This window comes from Callorhinus ursinus, unplaced genomic scaffold (assembly GCF_003265705.2).
Source record: "Callorhinus ursinus isolate GAN/ISIS: 27379988/994484 unplaced genomic scaffold, GSC_fseal_2.0 scaffold2, whole genome shotgun sequence".
In the NCBI taxonomy this organism is placed as follows: Eukaryota; Metazoa; Chordata; class Mammalia; order Carnivora; family Otariidae; genus Callorhinus; species Callorhinus ursinus.
The window spans coordinates 73515866-73537027 of NW_027397064.1; the positions used below are offsets into that span (position 1 = coordinate 73515866).

At 36.4% G+C, this 21162-nt stretch overlaps 1 protein-coding gene and 1 pseudogene across 3 annotated transcripts in view; one reads left to right on the forward strand and one right to left on the reverse strand.

Annotated features, from left to right (window-relative positions):
• Positions 1 to 21162, reverse strand: part of KCNJ3 (potassium inwardly rectifying channel subfamily J member 3) — a 151373-nt gene that overhangs the window by 2938 nt on the left and 127273 nt on the right. The window lies entirely within an intron of this gene.
• LOC112810862 (oxidoreductase-like domain-containing protein 1) lies at positions 19220 to 19851 on the forward strand (annotated as a pseudogene).

Sequence of the window (21162 nt, forward strand, 5' to 3'; positions counted from 1 at the left end):
CTCTCTCTCTCTCTCTCTGTCTCTCATGAATAAATAAATAAAATCTTTAAAAAAAAAAAAGAAAGTTGAAAATATTTTTATACCGGATAATGGAAGGTCATCGCGGTGGTTCTATTCTTCTGGACCTTTAAGGCTAGAAGGAACTTGGGCTCGAGTCTTAGGAATCCATATGCTAAAATCAGTAATCTGTGACAACGTGATGTTTCCAGCTGTATTCCTGCTATGGGAATCTCTGAGACTGGATGCTGGATATCAGATCTAAAATTTTGCTATTTACATGTTATTTGGGTATCATTTACCTCATGCTACTCTTTTTTTACTCAACTATATTCTCTTCACAAATTATATATTTAGAGTGGGTTACTATTAAATCAGTCAACCTCTGATCTAGACGTGAACACTGGAAGTAAATGAATACACTTAAAACATATTATCAAATTTCAGTCTTATTTTAGCCAAAAGATATAATTTTCTGTAAGTTGTAAAATTCACTCTCTTCCACTTTTACTATCAGACTTCTAGTAGAGCCTATTAAAGCGTAAAATAATAGACATGTTGTAAAAATGCACCTCTGTAAAATTAAGTATAATTTAACCAAACGATGACAGTCTTTCTGCGTACATTTCTATTCTCCCAGTGTCAGCCTATAAATAATTTCCATTGTGTTTAAGCCTGGAATAGTCTGGATAAAGGGATATGCCATCTTTCCCCCTGACTAGTGATCACACAAAGAATACCTGAAATTAGGATAAATGCATAACTGAAAAGCAGTACTGAAGATAATTTCTTCCTTGAATCTTTCCAAAATCTTGCCTTGAATATATCACCAAGGAAGCAGTTATTACACTTACATACCATCTTTTCCAGACGTTTTAAAAATAACTGATGCAGAAGATGAATGCGGATCATATCTCAGGCACTGGGTTAGGTGCTATCTGTATATTATTTCTGATTCTCAATATCATCCTAATAAGAAAATATTCCTATGTCTAATTTAAAGATAAGGAATATGGCGCTCAGAGAAATGATTAACCCTTGACCTTCCTTGGCCACAGCTCTAGGAAGCTGTAGAAAAAAGTACCGTATTATTCTAATTTCTGGTTTGATTTGGTTGTTCTTTTTACTTTGCCATCATGTCTCTGTTACTTTAGTTAGGAACCCCATTCTAAACAACCTATCCAATTAACTGTCACACTGAAAATCTGATACAGGCCAAATACCAGTCTTCACAGTCAACATCTTATCAGGAATTGTTCCCGGAAACATTTATATATGGGATAACAAAACTAGTTTAAAAAGTAATTTGTAAGCCTTAGACAGTAGCAACTGTCTTTTCAAACAATTTTCTAGCTTCTATTTCATGAAAAAAATTACAGATCAATACTTATTCAGAAAAGATTCAAAAATGTATATCCTGATATAGTCACTGGACTTTATCTTGAATAGTTTAAAGATCTAGCAAAGCACCTAGAATAAATGACAACTATCAATGTACCTACCCATTAAGTTACAAAAAATAAAATAAATAAATAAGTACCCTATATTTGTTCAAAGAAGTACCCTTTTGTTTCTCTCCAAAAGCAATCACTCTTGTAAATTCTTTATGGATCTTTCCAGCCCAGGATATTAATTTAAATTTAAGAAAAAAACCATAAATATATATTTACTGCTAAGTAGTAGTACTTCCTTTATAACCCCATTTTAATTTTTAAATATTATTCCACTGAGAATTGATGGTGGAGAGAATTATCTGAAGTAAGGGTACACAGTCAACATAACACAGCATAACAAGGTCTGTAGGTTTGTCCTTTGGTCACTATATATCCATGCATATATTAATAGTCGAAGTAAATTCAGATCCTAAACTTTGTTCAATTACTTGTAACAGTAAGTGAATAAATATTGAAAAAAAATTTTATTACTATCACCGTCTTAGCTCATTTCATTTTAGTGACTTTTTTACATTGGGAAAGGAAGATGAAATTAAAAATCAAAATTCTGTCCCCATTATTTGTCATTTTAACATACCACATTGCTGATCCTTACCCTGAGTTGTTTCCTGAAAAGTTATCAGAAATCATAGAAAAAAACACTAGAGAAATTTAAATGGTGGGGAAAAGTGGGGGAAATAAAGTCTTACAAAATTTTCACTTTGGGGAAACAAGCCATCGATTATTAAGGTGCTTATGGTACAATGTCATTGGGTATTTCAAACATTTGTTCACATACAAATACCCATAAGCATTGTTACTCAAAGCCAGTGGATGATTCTGACAGAAAAGTATGGTGGGGAGATTTTATTCTACTATATGAAATTAACTAACTTCCCTCCGTAGCAAACTGTGATACTTGTGAGGCAGCATCTTTATAAAACTGAAAAGTATATAAATTTGGCTGTCAATTCTATTACTTAAGTAGCTTGTGAAAATTACCTGAAACTCCCTGAGCTTCCGTTCTCTCTTCTACAAAGCAGAGTAGTATCCTCTCATAAGAGTGTAGAGAGTTTGGGACAAGGGCACAAAACAGTGCTTGGTATTTAGGCAGTGCTTAATAATGACTGCTGGGTTTACTGTTCTGTAGTGATCCTTTGCATTTCCTATTGTCTCTGAAAATTAGTGTTACTGCATTAACATAAGTGGGGAATTTTGACATATAAGTAATTTGTGCCATATTAGCAATACAGAATTTAACAGAAAGTTAAATTCAAAAATGGCTAGATATAAGATAGCAATTCCCTTTTTGAAAATGTCAGTTAAATATTCAAAATTTTTTAAAATATAGAAAAACGTACATTACTCACATTCCCAATTTTTAGGGTTTCTTATTTTCCACCTAAGTATCTGTAGTAGCTTGGGAGACTGAGTGTAGAAGCTTGGGGTGGTATTAAAAAGCCCTGCAGCAAGGTGACTAAACCCATGACAATACTTTAGTAATTATACCAAGAACATTTGCCAGCACTTTAACCCTCGTTTGTTTTCTGCTGTTTCTTTTACACTTTCATTAGATGTAGGCACACAAATATAAACATTTCCAATTCAACAGCATCATATTTATTTTAAGATTTTTTTTCTTTTTTAAGTTTTTACTTAAATTCCAGTTACCTAACATATAATGTTAGTTTCTGTAGTAGAATTCTGTGATTCATCACTTACATACCCAGTGCTCTTCACAAGTGCCCTCCTTAATCCTCACCATCCATTTAGCCCATTCCTCTGCCCACTTCCCCTCTAGCAACCCTCAATTTGTTCTCTATATTTAAGAGTCTGTTTCATGCTTTGCTTCTCTTTTTTTCTTCTCCCATGTTCATCTGTTTCATTTCCTAAATTCCACACATAAGTGAAATCATGTGGTATCTGTCTTTCTCTGACTGACTTATTTAGCATAATACATTCTAGCCCCAGCCCTCAGGACGCTTCTCAATCCCCAAGGGCCTGGCCCTGCCCCTGCACTACCCCTCAGACTCCCTGGCACTTGAGACCCCTACCCCCGCCCCTGCTGTGCCTTTCACTTTTATTTTTTTTTTTACCCAGATATCCAGGGGGGTTGGTAGGGGGTAAGTCCTGTCAAGGGGGGCCCAAGGGAGAGGAGGGGATAGGCTTTCAGGGATCCTTTATTCTTGTAGTAATAGTAATACTAACAGTGGGGAAATTGTGTGGGGGAGAAAACCAGACCATTAAAACTGCTCGTGGGGGGCACCTGGGTGGCTCCGTCATTAAGCGTCTGCCTTGGGCTCAGGTCATGGTCCCGGGGTCCTGGGATGGAGCCCCGTGTCGGGCTCCCTGCTCCGCGGGAAGCCTGCTTCTCCCTCTCCCACACCCCCCTGCATGTGTTCCCTCTCTCGCTGTGTCTCTCTCTGTCAAATAAATAAAATCTTTAAAAAATAAAATAAAATAAAACTGCTCGTGGTTTAATCCCCATTCAGGCTCCTCCTACGTGACCTGGACATTGTGGACTTGACAGGGAGCGGGCAAGAGTCAAAGCAGGGAGGCCCTTCCCAGGACAAGGAGACACTGACCAAGACAGACAGGGAAAGCAGTCTTCCTCCACCCAGTTCTTTGTGGTGCCTTTTGCATCCAGGACACTGAGGCATCTACTCATACTCCTCACCTACCCCCCAACGCCTGAAAAAAAATACAATGCAGAAATGACCCAAAAAAATATATGTATGTATGTATACACACATACCACTGCTTCTTTATCCATTCATCATTTGGGCTCTTTCTATAATTTGGCTATTGTTGATAATGATGCTATAAACATCAAGGTGTATGTGTCCCTTTGAATCAGTATTTTTGTATCCAGCATCATAGCTTTTAAATCTGGTTTCAACTCAGAATATTAATGTGAAGTTAACATATGGATAATGATATTAAAGCATTGTAGGTTGGATAACAGAGAAATGCCTTTGATGGTCAATCTGCAGTTTAGACAATGTTCTAAGATAACACATAATTGACAGACTACCTCTTTTTACAAAAGTTTTCCCAAAATGATGTTAAAAAATAAAATACAATTGAAAAGATTTAAAGTAAATATAATTATGTTTCCTAAGAATATGTGTGTAACATAGTATTCTTCCTTGTAGTTTGCGTTATCTTATGCTTCTTACTCTAAATCATTTTTAAATAATCCATGCTTAGATTCATAATTGCAAATGCCATTTGAATCGAAATAAATGCAGGTAGGTAAATAGCATTATTCACAGGGCAGTATGTGACTGCAACTCTTAACCGGCAGTGCGGCTGTTTGCGTATTTTAACCAGGTTCCAGACTTGAACAAATGTGATGAAAATCAACACGAGCTCATCTCTGTGGAAAATGGTAAAGCAACAGATGCTGCTACTGGAAATAGCTGGGACTTTTGATCCTCAGATGAAAAACATTTTGTGAAAAAAGATGTATTCTCTGCATTAATTCTTAGATAAAAAAGCTATATATTTCTGCTTAATGTATTCCAGCACTAGTGTGTTGATCTAAAATGATAGAGGCAACGGAGTCTAACCTTTTTCCTTTTGACTTTCCCCCTTCCTGATTCTACCTGTAAGTTTCTCTTTAACTGAACTGATCACTCATTCAAATAACAAGTCTGAGAGCTTTTTAAGTGAAAATGGCAAAGCGAGTTGCTATTTGACAAGTCCTTAATGAAACTTTCAGAATGCCTCCAATTCAGTTATTCTCTGTTGTTTCTGCTAGTCAGAAATGGTCGCCTACATGACGTGGGTATGAGATGGTTAAACACAATATAACCACAGGCCAAGAGGAATGTCTGAATGCTGTGACACAGAAAACATCAAATAATCAATAACTTCTGCACAGCAGAGGATTTATCTAAACCTTAATATAGAAGTTGCTGAGAGAAAGAGAGAGAGAAAGAAAAAAGAAAGAAAGAAAGAAAAAGAAAGAAAGAAAGAAAGAAAGAAAGAAAGAAAGAAAGAAAGGGAACTCCCATTAGGGTGGCTGTGTTTTATGTGTGCACTAAACAAAAAGGAAAAAAAGAGAAAATCTCTTTTAATTAAGCCATGTAGTAATAATGATAGGTAACAATAATAACAAGTAATATTCCTATAGGGCTCACTGGGTCCAAGAATCTTTCTAAGCACATTGTACATGTTATCTTGACTTCTCACAACTCTGAGGAAGTACTTGAACCCCAGTTCTGCTACTAATTAATGTGTGACCTTTAAAACAACTATTAAATCTCTTTAATCCTCAGTTTCATCATCTGTAAATTAAGGCCCACTCTACTGATTTTACATAGATATTGTGAGGATTAATTAAAATTAAGTGATATGTATAAATTGCATGTGCAATAAATATTGCTTATTTTCTTCTAGAAGAGTCCCTCAATGGAGGTTACCTGACTATGCTACAAGTTTCATTTATATGCATACACACACACACACACACACACACACCTGCAAATTTTAGCCAAATAAGACATTGTTTTTCTTCATCAAATCTGTCTTTTTGTCTTTTTTTTTTCCAAATCGGCAGTGGTTTTTATAAATGAATTGACTAACAGCTTAGCATGTGTAGCATGTGCTATTACCCCAGCAGTTTCCTAGACTGCCCTACGTTTTTTGCTCTGAGGATTACTAAATAAAGTCTGTAGCCACTTCTTCCCTGCAGTACTCCCAAAATTTTGCCCATCCCCCAAGCTACCATAACTGTAAGGCTTACTTGGCATTCTTTGCCTGCTCTCTGTTGTGGTGCACTGAGCTGAACCCAAGTTTAAACTATAAACTTTCTGAAGAAGTATATGATGTTTGTTTTTTTTTTTATCTTGTTTATAAAACAAAGACACTGTGTACACCACTGTTCAATAATACTAAGGTTATGGCATCAGGCTCCTCTGGGATATAGGTTGCAAAGCTATTAAGAATATATAAATTGCTTCCAGAAACTGCAGTTTTCAAGTAGATGGAATCCCTTTAAAGCACAATATATTCTGCTCAGACACTTTTAGAGAAGAGTACAAGTTTCTGGCATGCATTCAACCCAATATTATCCTCTATTATTTACAGCACTTGGTCTTACAATGTGTTAGCAGACATAAGCTTGCCATTATTGCTCAAGCTAGGTCAAAAAATTCTAAAAAGATTAAAAGATAAACGGAAGAAGAAAAACCCAATTACATTTGTTAGAAAATAAAATGTCAATAAGAAACTTAGCAACAAAGATTTCAAATGTAATACTTCAGGTTTCTCAGTTTCCAGAAGAAGAAAAGAAAGGAAAATAGATTTTTAATGACAACAAAGAAAATGTTAGACTCCCAAAAAGGAATATAAATGCAGGTGTGAAGAGTTAATGGCAGGTAGAAAATATGACAGATAATTCATGGTCATACTGCTGAAAACGTATTTAAGAGATTCAAGCTTATATTAAGCCAAAGAACGTGGGCTTTGAATATTGAGGTTGCTGTGGTTTTAACCACACACTATTAGTAAGACCTTAGGCATATTATTGAAACTATCTGAACCTTAATTGCTATAAAACATGGACAGTTATAAGGGATAAAGATATATAATTTATAAGGTTATTGCAATTACAAATTATATGATCTATTTAATGGGTCTACTATATTACCTGGTAAATAACAGAGGCTCAACAACTGGTAGCTATTATAATTATCATTATTGGGGTTCCAATTAGCTCAAAGGTCATTTTTAGATATATTTTGATTCTTTAGTGATCACCCCATTTCTCAGAAATAACTCCCAAGCAAATGAAATAATTTTTGCATTTTTGGTTTCTATTAATTTGACATAGACCATGTTGTCCACATTTATCTGAAATAAGAGGAAGGCCCATTAGTACATATAATATAAACAGAGTAATGCCTGGCACTGTCAACATGGTGTACCCTGCGCAAATGTGACTGGCTTTACAGTAGCAAATACTTCCCTTGAAATACAATTAACCTCTCTGCTGTGTTGACAAGGCACTACAATCAGCTATCCACTCCCACTTCATGCAGAAGCATTCCAGGATTTGACCAATACACTTTCAACTGATTATCATTTCCTTAACCCAACAGTGGAAATGTTCCATTTTGAGAGTATCTCTTTCTCTTTTCCTGTATGGCACCAATTAAAACATGTTTCCTTACACTGACAATTACAGAACCAGAACAATAACTACTTAAATCTATTCCTTCTATAGTTTTCTCCTGTTAAAATAGGATTTTTAGCTTCTAGAACATCTTAATGATGTAAATATAATGGAACCAAATTACTGTTGGGGAATACCCCATATTATAAGACTGACATCAGAAAAGATGTTTTTCAAAGGGCAAATGTAATACAGTTCTCACTTAAAAAAAAAAAAAGAACATTTTTCAGATAATGCTGGAATTTAATTATTTTGAAGAACATTATCTCTAGTCATAGGGAAGAAAACTTTTTTAAATATTGTCTAAAGCAATAACACACGTCAGCTTTTAAAAACTGTTACATATAAATTACAATAATTAAATGCTTACATTATTTCCTGTTTTTTTTAAAGATATTCCTAGAACTGTACTTTAAAAAATGTCATTCATATCCACTTTGTATGGGGTTATGAACTGAAAGTTTGTGTCCCCTTAATATACAGGTTGCAATCCTAACCTCTAATGTGAGAATATTAGGAGGCAGGGCCTAGTAGCATTTAAATTATGTGATATTTAAACAAAATAAATAAATAAAATTTAAACAAGAAATAAGAAACAAACTCAAAACTTACCAGCATATCTTCCTAGCTCCTTCAAACACTAAGTGTCCGTTATAGTTTTATCTCTTTAAAAACTCTTAACAATAACTACAACACACAGTAAAAGATATATGCTATATCCAAAGTATTTTCTATGTATATTGTAATTCTCTCCACCATTCTATGAAGTATGTAGTCTTCATTTTCTCATATGATAGATAATGATACTGAGGTATTAGGAGGGGAAATAGCTTGTCCAATGTCACATGACAAGACACGGTGGTAGTAAAGGTGTAAAGTCAAGCCCTCCAATTCCATGCTATTCTTTTTAACCTCTACATTATTCTGCTCCAATTTTCTTTTTTTTTAAGATTTTATTTATTTATTTGAGAGAGAGAATGAGAGAGAGAGAGAGAGCATGAGAGGGGGGAGGGTCCAAGGGAGAAGCAGACTCCCTGCTGAGCAGAGAGCCCGATGCGGGACTCGATCCCAGGACTCCAGGATCATGACCTGAGCTGAAGGCAGTTGCTTAACCAACTGAGCCACCCAGGCGCCCATCTGCTCCAATTTTCTTGAATGGATGGCTTTCCCATTAAAAATTACTATGTTCTAGGGGAGCCTGGGTGGCTCAGTTGGTTGAGCAACTGCTTTTGGCTCAGGTCATGATCCCAGGATCCTGGGATCGAGTCCCACATCAGGCTCCTTGCTCAGCAGGGAGCCTGCTTTCTCCCTCTCCCTCTGCCTGCCACTCCCTCTGCTTGTGCTCTCTTTCTGTCAAATAAATAAATAAATAATCTTAAAAAAATTACTATGTTCCAGACATATTACTTGGTCCATGTATCAAATACTTGAAATGTCCTCTCATCTCTCCACCTCTTGACATAATTCCTCATATTCAAAGCTCAAATCAAATGCCATTAAATGTATGAAATCTTTCCTGATTTTTCTACTTTAATTTAATGTCTTTGAAATATACCATATTGTCATGCACACACACACACACACACACACGTATGCATAGGCACATACACCCACATTTCTCACCCACTAGTATTATAAATATCTCAGTGACATGCATAATTAACTTCATTCAGTAATAACTCTTAACATTTATTAATTTATTAAACATCTCTTTTCTGCCAGGTACTCTTCTACATGCTGAACGACAAGATGCTATGGCAATGGAATGAAGGATCAACCCACTCAACCTCTATGTTTAAACCTAGTCTCGAAAAACAAGTAGTAGTTTGTTACACAGTCCCTGTCTACCATGTGAGAAAGACACATTCTGGGGTGGGTAGAGAGCATATGCAAAAGCACAACCAGCTGCACCTGAATTTAAGACACAGTTTCTTTTTTTTTTTTTAAGATTTTATTAATTTATTTGACAGAGAGAGAGAGCACAAGTAGGGGGAGCAGCAGAGAGAGGGAGAGGGAGAAGCAGACTCCTCTTCAAGCAGGGAGCCCAATATGGGGCTCGATTCCAGGACCCTGGGATCATGACCTGAGCCGAAGGCAGCTGGTTAACTGACTGAGCCACCCAGGTGCCTCTAAGACACAGTTTCTATTTGTCCATTCACTGCAGTTACAAACACATATCAGATTGGAATAAGCTTCTTAAGGGAGCTCTTATCTACCTTGGCATCTCTATTATCCAACACTGTGTCAGGTATTAGATGCTCAATGCATTCTTCAGTAGAGATACTAGGAGGAATGGAGGAACAGGAAGAATAGGAAAGTTAAAAATGTCAGTGCTGGAGAAGTCAACTTTTTGAATGACACAGAAGTCTCATACTGGTCAGTAATCTACTAGATTGCCAGATCCACTAGAAGAGGTCACTAACAAAAATGCAAGGGACATAATGATACTAAGAGCTTCTTATTTTGATTAGTGAAGTGGGGCAGGGGAGAATATAAAAATAAATTATATATAATCACTATATAAAATATGAATGACTCTTCTTCCACAAAGAAGCAAGAGACACTTGCTCATAAATCACATTCAACGGTAACCAGTTAGTTTTTTCCTCACCTTTTTGTGAAAATATACATGGACAGATGTATGTCTAGATTTATTTTCTAGAGAGGTTAGATTTATTTGCATTTAACCATTAAGCCACATGATAATTAAATTAATTGGATATTTTGATACACTTGAATACTTGACCTCTAGTTAAATCTAAAGTTTTGGTGAAATTTCTATCCCTCATGCCACTGTAACTGTTCACTTTAGAAAATGCAGTTATATCCATTTTTACCTGACAATTTAAAACTTGTTTTCTCCCAAAGTTATAAGGCTTACTTTTTGTATAGGCTGCTACATCTTTTTCAGTCTCAAACTATAGCTATTTTTTGACATCTCCTTTGGCAGAAATTCAAATAATTTTTTGTTTGCTTGCAGGCTTAGAACAGAACCTGGATAAATATTTATAATTCAACAGTTATTCTGGTTCTGTGCTTTGCAATAAAAAGAGACTTTCGCTTCTAATTTTTGCTCTGAAGTTATATATAGAAACTTATTGAAGTGTAAAATAAAGTCTCTATGATTTTATGGACACTATTACCGAGTGCCTTTTATTCTAGATGTGAAAATGTCACTTCGAAGTAATAATCACAAACATATGATATTTAGCACATGTATTTTAAAAGAAAACTGAATGATTGGCTTGAACATGTACATACATGTCTTATGAAACCATTTAATTTTCTGCCATGACGTAAACAGGTGTTTAAAAATTAAAGTATTAAGTTTCCCTATCAACATCACTCATCATCAGGGAAATACAAAGCAAAACTCCAATGAGCTATCACCTCATAGCTGTCAGAATGGCTAAAATCCAAAACAAAAGAAACAGTAAGTTTTGGCAAGTATGTGGAAAAAAGGAACCCTACTGCACTGTTGGTGGGAAAGGCAAACTGGTGCAGACACTGTGGAAAACAGTATGGAGGTTCCTCAAAAAATTAAAAACAGAATTACCACATGTTCCAGTAATTGCACTACCAGGTATTTACCCAAAGAATATGAAAAAACAGAGATCTATCTGAAAAGATATACACACGCCTATGTTTATTGCAGCAGCATTATTTACAATAGTCAAAATATGGAAGCAACCCAAGTGCCCACCAATAGATAAGTGGATAAAGAAGTGGTGTGTGTGTATGTGTGTGTGTGTGTGTGTGTATACATATATATATATATATATATAAAATGGAATATCACTCAGCCATAATAAAGAATGAAATCTTGCTATTTGCAACAGCATGGATGGATCTATAGGGTATTAATGCTAAGTGAAATAAGTCAGTCAGAGAAAGATAAATACCCTATGATTTCCACTCATGTGGAATTTAAGAAACAAAATAAATGAACAAAGAAAAAAAAGACAAACAAAAAACCAGACTCAAATACAGAGAACAAATTGGTGGTTGCCAGAAGGGAGATTAATGGGGGATGGGTGAAAGAGGTGAAGGGATGAAGAGTACACTTATTGTGATGAGCACTGAATAATGTAGAGAATTACTGAATCACTGTATTGTACACCTGAAACTAACATAACACTGCATGTGAATTATACTAGGATTTAAAAAAGTTTTCCCTAAACCACATGGTTTCTCAGCTTCTTTGATATCATTTTAATTCACTTTAATTTTTTAACAAAAGAAAATAACTTAAAAAAAGGCACAATATAGAAATGCTGAATAATTAACATATGGGATGCAATCAGAAACTTCCTTAAGATTGACATTTTCTAAAAGGAAATGATAACTGAACTCCCTAAAGTTTACCTTAAAATATAACTGAACTCCTAAGGCAGCCTAGATTTTCTCCCAGATTTTAAAGTGAAAAATGACCTGTCTACAAGCATTCTGTTAATAGTAGAGAACCACGGTATACTGGCAAAATTCTTATCTGACCTGGTGATCTTTGGGGGAAATTTTATCTTATATATCTTTGCAGAATGTTTTGACATTTGTGAACAGAATTATTTATATCATACAAATAATACTAAGAGAAACAATATACAATAATGTCTAATAGTCAAAGGCTTATTAATATTACAAAACAATATGTCTAAGGTCTAAACAAGAAAGAGAGAGAGAAGGAAGAAAAGACAAGTGAGTTAATCTACTTGGAATAATAGAAATCAAGCTCTCTGGCCAGATGCCTACAAAGGAATCATAAGATAGAATAAATAATTGGTGAAGAAGCTTGCATTTTGTGGCCGTACATACCCACAGGTATCAATTTTCGTGTCACTCATAATCAGAAACTGCATTCCTATATATTGTACCAATTTTAATAAACTTTGAATTAGTGGTGTTTATTCTTAGATATATCACTTCTGAACAAGCACCAAAAAAAAAATTAGAAAATAATTTAATCATGCAGTTACTTTCTCTGCCTAATAAACATTTCAGAAGTTAATAAGGTAATCCTTCATTTGATCAACGTGCAAGATATATGAACTGTGTCTGATTAAATCCTCCTATATATATACGTACATATATATATGTACGTGTATATATATATATATGTACATATATATATATATATATATATATATGAGAGAGAAAGATAAGCACCCAGTATCTTTCTGAGAATGTTTCATTTATTAATTCAAAAATTCCATAGGAAAAAAAATGACAAAATTTCTCTGCATTTAGGTGATGTGTCGGGAATAATAGAAATATTTTAAGCCAAATCACAAAGAAGAATATTGAGAGACTATTTTTTTTTAAATGGGAAAAGAAGCTGGTTGGTGGGGTGGAGTGGGGAGAATATTGTTTCAGACATGTTATGAAGTTAAGCAGATAGTTTATAACAAAAATATCATCTAATATTTACTGTACCTATATTCTAGGGCCTATGCTAAGATATCTAAATGAATTAGTTTATTTTCAAAATCCCTGTGGAATAGTTACTATCCTTTCTTTTTTTCAGATGATAAACCTGCCCTTAAAAAAAAAAATGGGCAAAAGATATGATCAGACCCTTCATCAAAGAATATATACAGATGGTAACTGATCATATGAAAAGATGCTCCACATTATATGTCATTATGAAGCTGAAATTTAAAACAACAATGAGATACCACTAGGTACCTATTTGAATGGCCAAAATATGGAACACTGAAAACAGCTGCATTCTGGAAAATGCAACTATGCAGACAGTAAAAAGATCAGTGATTACCAGGATTTGGAGATGAGTAGGTGTCAGGCTATTCTGTCTGATACAATAATAGTGGCTACATGTCATCATACATTTGTCAAAACTTAGAATGTACAACACAAAGAGTGAGCTCTAACGTAAACTCTGGACTGAGGTTGATAATGATGTGCCAATGTTGGTTCATTGATTGTAACAAATGTACCACGCTGGGCCTCTATGGTAACAGTGATTGAGGCTGGCAGGGCAGGTGCTGCTGGGCTGGGGGATGTATGTACCTCTTGCACAATTTGTGAGCCTAAAACTTCTCTAAAACATAAGGTCTATTGATAATAAGTACATTAAAAAGTTAAAAAAAATTAAAACAAAAACAAAAAAGGCAGTACCTAAGAGAGATTATGTAACTTGCTCAGGGCCTCATGGCTTGTAAGTGATGGAACCAGGTTATTTCTGTTCTTGGTGTTCACTATGCTGCATCTCAAGAGCCCTCATCCTGGCTTATATGCTACGTTTCAACCATTCCACTAAGCCATAAATGTGGACCTATATACCATGATGCATATGGTGAAAAAAAAGACAATTAATATACAAATTAGCCACCAAATTTGTCTTTTTCTCTAACAAGTTCTAAATTTTATTATAGTTTAGGAAGCCATAAATAAAGAGGTTTTAAAAACTTTTAAAATTTTACTTTAAAAAATTGCTTTTGAGGTTAAAATGAGAAGTCACATAATCAAACACCCTATTTTGTTGTTCTCAAATGTGTATATTCCAAATACCCTGCTTACTGAGTTCGACCATATCTAGCGTATTCATACATATACAAGTAGGCACATCAGTTTTGCTGTACCTATGTTGTATCTCCATGAAATGAATGGAGGCAAGAAATAGGTATGTTTTCTATGTAGGCTAAACTAATTTCCAAAACCCATGTCTAATGTCAAAGTTTCCACAAACAAAGTTTGTGTTAAAATTACATAATTATTCTTTCACAATATAAAGACAATTTCCCCTCTGTGATTCGAAGCCATCATTATCACTTAACACCGTCTTTGAGGGCTCCATTCTCGCTGATGCTGACAGCTCCTGGTTATTGTGGAGGCTGCTATCATGCTCTTTTAAATCCACTTCTTGCCTCCAGCAATATATATTGTTTTCTTAGTCTTTCTTGAGACATCAATTCTTTTAAGTGTGTATAATATCTAATAAACTGTGGAAGAAGTAGAACTCACTATAAACTACCCCAAGATCTAAGTCTAGCGCTGTTATTAGAATATGGTAGGATTTTAATGCAGAAATGTTCCTATCACCATAAAAGAAAGGGAAAAGTACATAGACTATATTTCAAGACAAACACAGTAAACACTCAAAGGTTCAAACTGCCAGAGGTGGACTTAACATGACACTTAACAAAGCTTAGGTTTCAGAGACCTTCACTAGCACAGTGAAGCACATTTTCATACATTTGATGTCATAATTTTATATTACTTTTATCTTAAAGAGAAGCCCCCAGATTATGCGAGCGTCCACTGCTAGATAGATTTGCACCTGCAAAGTGTTATAACATGTAATCCAAACAAGGCTCAGTGACTCAGACTGCATGCAGTTAGAAAGATTTGCTATTCCCTTGCTGATATCATTTTATAATTCATCTGTCCTTAATATTTATTAACTCCAGAAGGAGAGTACACATTCAGCATACCTGTTATAGGCATTTCCTATTTCACCTCAAGTGTGTACTCACATCTCATCCATACAAATTGCTCACTGAACACTGGTCTTAACTTGACATCATGCTCTCCCACCCAAAAGCTGTGCAAGAATCGGTCTTCCACAGCACCTGACAATGATCCTGACTATGGACTCTTCCTCACAATTTCCATTCCTGTCTTTCATAAAGGACTCAATAAGTGTTAGCTGTGATTACTATTACTATTATTTATGTTTTGATATCTACTTTCAGAGACCAAGATCTTATTATGCAAAACTATTTTTACAGTGAGAGGTTAAACTTTTCTATTTCCTTGGAATGCTGAAAACCTCTATCGGATAAGGAGTATTTGGTGTTGTATTTTGAGGGGATATTGTACTTATCACTTGAAAAAACACATCAGTCCACTCACTGGGGGGCTGGGGGCATAACTGGTGTGTTTTATCAAAGGCTGTGGCACAGTCTGACAGTGTTTGCTAGAAATCACCTCGACTGCTCTATGAAGAAAATACCTGATCAGGGCAAGACTAAAGCAGGCAGACCAGTTGGGAAGCTCTGGTGAGGGACGATGGCCAAACAATGGCTGTGGAGATAGATCTAAAAGATATTTAGGAGGCGAATCTTTTTTTTTTTTTAAAGATTTTATTTATTTGACAGAGAGAGACACAGCGAGAGAGGGAACACAAGCAGGGGGAGTGGGAGAGGGAGAAACAGGCTTCCCGTGGAGCAGGGAGCCCGATGTGGGGCTCGATGTGGGGCTTGATCCCAGGACCCTGGGATCATGACCTGAGCCGAAGGCAGACGCTTAACGACTGAGCCACCCAGGCACCCCTTAGGAGGCGAATCTAACAAGACTTGACAATTGATCGGATGGAGAGGGTTAGAAAGACTGGCGACCAACAATTTCATATTATTAGAATGATGAAAACGGACATGCCATGAAAGTTTACTTGTACTCATAAAAAAGAGAAGCTAAAAATAGTAAATTAAATCATACCCTTTTATTTTCTCAACTTTCTGATTAAATTCGTCTGACAGTTTTGTACTGTCGTGCCTGCCAACTTATAGTCCGAGCAGCCCGTAGCATGAGAAAAATAACCATTCTCATCTAATCATGTGCCATTAAACTAAGAACAATTACTTCCAACTAAACTGTCTCTCCATTCTGCTAAACTCAAAGGAAATGTTATGACCGAAATGTCACCTCAAATCTCAAGTTTCTATATCTGGCATTAATTTCATTAATTATAGCTTCATTGTTTTACTCCTGATCTGCTGACAGAGCACTGGCTGGGTCTCAGCCAACTAATCAGATTAAATACATTGTGTCTTTGAAATGTACGATGTGCATCTTAATGAAACTGTTTTTCCTAGGCTCCTTTCTAAACAAACAGGTATCAATAATCTTATGGCGATTTGGTGACATTAAAATATGTTTTTAATGGAAGGCTTTAACTTTCTTATAATCAACGGGAATCTGTTGGAGTACAGCCAAATTCACTACTTCTTTTTCAGGAATATAAGAGCGAAATAGGCAAAGAAAATGTACTTTATTAAGAGCTTTATTGAGACAAAGAATTATGTCTGTTGTAAATCTAATAACCTTATTGCCTGAATAGTGCAATTAAAGAAACACATAATAATTTGAGTTAGAGAGGCCTTAGGAAACAATCTAAAACACTAACTTGTATCAAAGAGGGTAACTGAGGTACAGAGGAGTAAGAGAATTTACCTATTTTCACTTTTTTTTTACCTACTTTCACTTATTATAGCACAATTTGGTTTAAAGATGATGTCAACACTAGAGAGGTGAAAGGACAACATGGGCTCAACGACCAGATGATTTGAACACAATCTAAATCCTTCCTCTAAAATGAGAAAGGTTATTTTGTCTAAACTCTCCATATTAACTTAATTCTCTGTATAGGTTTAGTCACATTCTGAGCTGCCCCTTACTTTAATTAACAGCTCTAGTTGCTATTACAACACGTGAAGGGAACAGCCATCTGTCTCTTTCTCTACTGTCATTTTAAAATAATAAATTTGTGTTTCGGTTCTTGGTATACCTATTCTGAGGTCCTATCAGCTCCTTTCAATTCAACCCCTACTCAACTAGGGCAAGGAGGCAAGTTACAGAACCAAGATGGTGTGGTGGATGAAAATACACTATCAAATAGATGATTTTTTTTTAGTTTATTACTTTAGACCTAAGTATTACATAAAATCTACTATATGAGAGAGCATAATAATATTTTTGATATAGTGATTTGGTTAAAAAATCTGTTTTCCACTGTCTTCTGTTTAAAAAACTCAAACTAAATATTCTACTCCTAAATCTATCTAACAATATAGAGCAAACTTTATTGATTTTGAAGAATATAAAATTTTACATGTCCAAACTATGGACAAGAAGAGAGAGTAACAAGAAAACTTCCAGCATTGCCAGAAGGATCACCACTCAAAAGAACAGCTTAGGGCGCCTGGGTGGCTCAGATGGTTAACCTGAGTCTTCAGCTCAGGTCATGATCCCAGGGTCCTGGGATCGAGTCCCACGTTGGGCTCCCTGCTCCTTGGGAGCCTGCTTCTCCCTCTGCCTCTCTCTCTCTCTCTCTCTTTCATGAATAAATAAATAAAATCTTATAAAAAAAAAAAGAACAGCTTAGGTGCAAAGCTTGTGTTTTCCACACTGGAATAGAATAACCTGGTTTTACTTGAGCTAAGAGTCCATGTTTATCTGCTCTTCTCATTTCCATTCCCTGTTGATGTCTCTCAACCCTGGTGGTCCTAAGTCAACTGATTACTTCAAATCTCCTGACCAGTCTTGACAAGTGACCTCACAGAAATGCCAACACTCCTCCCTCATCCAGCAAACTGATGATCTTGAACATATTTAAAACTTCTAACTCAACCTTCTTCCCTCCCAGCACTGGGGAATCCACCTTTCCCTGCCTTGGTTGCTCTTACGTGTAGGAAGTGGGCAAGACAGAGATCACTATCGGTCCTAGTAGACTATCTAAAGCTCTTTATAACCTATTCTAAACATCTGGGCAGGCTCTCCAAGGTGCAGGTACATAAGGTTTTCATATGATGGCTCTTGTCAATGAAATCTACACATCCAGTGACCTTGTGAAAGCCATGCTTTATAATTTTTAAATGCAGACAATAGTAGATAACTAGTTCGTAGTGATTTCAAGGAGTGACTCATTGTATTCTGGCTGTTTATTTAATCTTCCAGGATTTAATTTGAGCATAACTACAATGCAAATGTCAAAACTGTATCACCTATTTAATATGAAGGTAATAGAGCACAGAAATGCATTAGAAATCATATTCTTGAATCTAACATATTATTAGACTCACTAACATATAACATGTTAGTGTGTGTATATATGTATGTATACATACATATATACTGTTACTGATATATAGACACCAGCGTACATACACACTGGTGAATATATCAGATGTAGCTAATGTGATAAAAGCCAGTTAAGAAGGAAATATTTTAAATGCACATGTTTAATAAAATTGACAATTTTCTGAACATTTATAGAAAGCACTTTTATAAACCTGTCTTCAATTTGTTGACCCCTCCCCATCTATCCCGTGTTCTACAAATCTCACCAACTTGTGAGACTCCTAGAGATTTAGAGCCTGCTGTAAATTGTATTGCAAGCAGAGACCATCACTGGAAAGGGGCAACAGTCTCTTCATACTTTCCAAGCAGAGAAAGTTTCATCAACATGGGGCAGCCCATTTAGTAAAAACATCCGTTAAGCTGATTTAGTAAAAATATCCTTTAGAAGAACTAGGGGGGGGACTTTCTAGGTTATAGCACTAAGCCACAGAAATGGTGATGACTTTTATCAACACACATCAAAAGGAATGAGGGCCTCTTTAGAGAACTTCTTGATGGAAATATATTTTTAAATAATACTGCAAGCCCCCCCCCAAAAAATTATTGCAAGCCCATGCCTAGAACATTTTGCCTCCAAAAGTTAGATTTTCTCAGCAAATCAAAGAGAACATAAATTAGTTAAAAGACATGCTTATGTCATACCAGCGGAATGGGAAAGTGAAGGAAAATGAAGGCAGATTTACTGAGATAGAGGAATGAAGGATTTGATTCGTGCGCGGCCGGGCCGCGGGTGATGCTGCTCCGGAGTTTGGCTGGGGGAGGCCGGACGGTGGCCGCCACTGCCTGCGGTCCGGGGCCACGTGGACCCTCCAGCTGAGACAGGTGCCAAAGGCTTCCTGGAGGCAGCAGCGTTCTTTACAGGCCGCATGCCTGGGTCCAAGTCCGTGAGGGCACAGAGATTTTTGGGAAGGACCATGTAGAGGAGGGCTCTCAATCAGGTGCAGATGGCACAGGGCAGCCCAAGTCGTCCTTGCCTGGCAGGGGCCCTCCAGAAGCCCTGTATCCCCCGCCGCCTGAGCTCCAGCCCCCAACAAACTGCTGCATGAGTGGCTGCCCCAACTGTGTGTGGGTGGAGTATGCAGATGCACTGCTGCGGCATTACCGAGACGGTGATCAGAGGGCCCTGGCTGCCCTCGAGAAGCACGTGGCTGACGAGAACCTCAAGGTCTTCCTCAGGATGAAGATCCAGCTCCGAGTGAGGAGTGGAGGCTGAGCCGACTTGCCCAACACCCACGCCAGCTCCAGCCTGACAGCTCCTTCTCAGGAAGCAGCACGGAGCTTTACCCGTGGCCCTTTGTGAGGCCGGAGTCGGGAATAGAAGGAATTATTTAATGACTTTATCTGAGAATAAATAAGTCTCTATGGTGATTAAAAAAAAAATCTTAGGGAACAGACACTACCAATAAGAAAGGGAAATGGGGATCTTGAAGGCTCAGATAAACAGCCACAGAAAGACAATGGAGATGTACACCCTCTAACCTGCTCTCGAACGTGAAACTGTATAAGATGCCTGGAGGCCCCCAAACCATGTATCCTGTTTGTGAACAGTCACTAGAAATATATGCAAACTTATTAAGTTCAAATTCCTGTTAAATGAAGTGCACATGCTTTCAGTGAAAATGAAGCTGCAGAAAATATCCTCCTACAAACACACACACATATAAATATACAGGTAGCTTTATTCAAAAAATGAAATGTTTGGTCAAAATACTCATCACAGCACCGGTGCTCTCTTGGATTCAACATGCAGCATTTTGGAGCACGTTGGCACAGGATGTGTTGCCTGAACTCAATCCTACCCAATCTAACTACCATGATTATCAGGGTGCTCTTGTCAAACAGAAACATCTATTCAAAAGTATCCATGTGTATTTATTTCTAGTTCAATATAAAATGAGCTTTAGCATTACGTCTGAAAAGCAAATTTTAGTGACAATTCTCAACAAATCATCTGTGTGGAAACAGTAAAGGTTTTTCGCACGTTAGATTAAATGGGCAAAACTCCATGAGCCGACACTACAAACGACTGACATCTTCACTAAATTCCCTTTCGTGTAAGTAAAAAGAAAATAAGGGTTAAAAAGTCTGTAAATATTTATAAGTATCTGAAAATTTTCAAATACAAAGGTTAACATTTCAGAGAAAAAAAAAAAACCTGTTTCTGCCCAAAGTGCTATGTTCTCTAAACTGTTTCTTTATGGACATTTGGACATACCCCATTGGACAAAGACTATTTCCTATTCATCTGTGCCCTTTCTAATGATTATTTGAGGCAGGTACATACTTGGCTCTCAATAAACAATTCATGAATCTTGAGTAGCAATCTACCAAGTGACCAAGGATAACAAGAGGAAGACAGGGCCTCAGTCTCTCTTCCTCATTCTCCCCCCTAAACCAAATATGCACCAAATCTACCCTGTAAGATTAATAAATGGGAGAGAAGTATTGCTGAGGATTTTTTTTCAATAAAACAAATAGTGAGTTCATGTCAGTTAATTTCACCACTGATCTTTGACTAATACAATTTCTATCCCAGCCCTGTGTTGGTGGTGGAGTGCAAATGTACAATTAAGCTTGTTTGTAATAAGTGATCGCTAATGAAAAATTTTGCATGGGCCCCTGGGGTCCTGACCCTTCATTCCTGAGATTAACTTCTCAAAACTACCACTTGCTCCT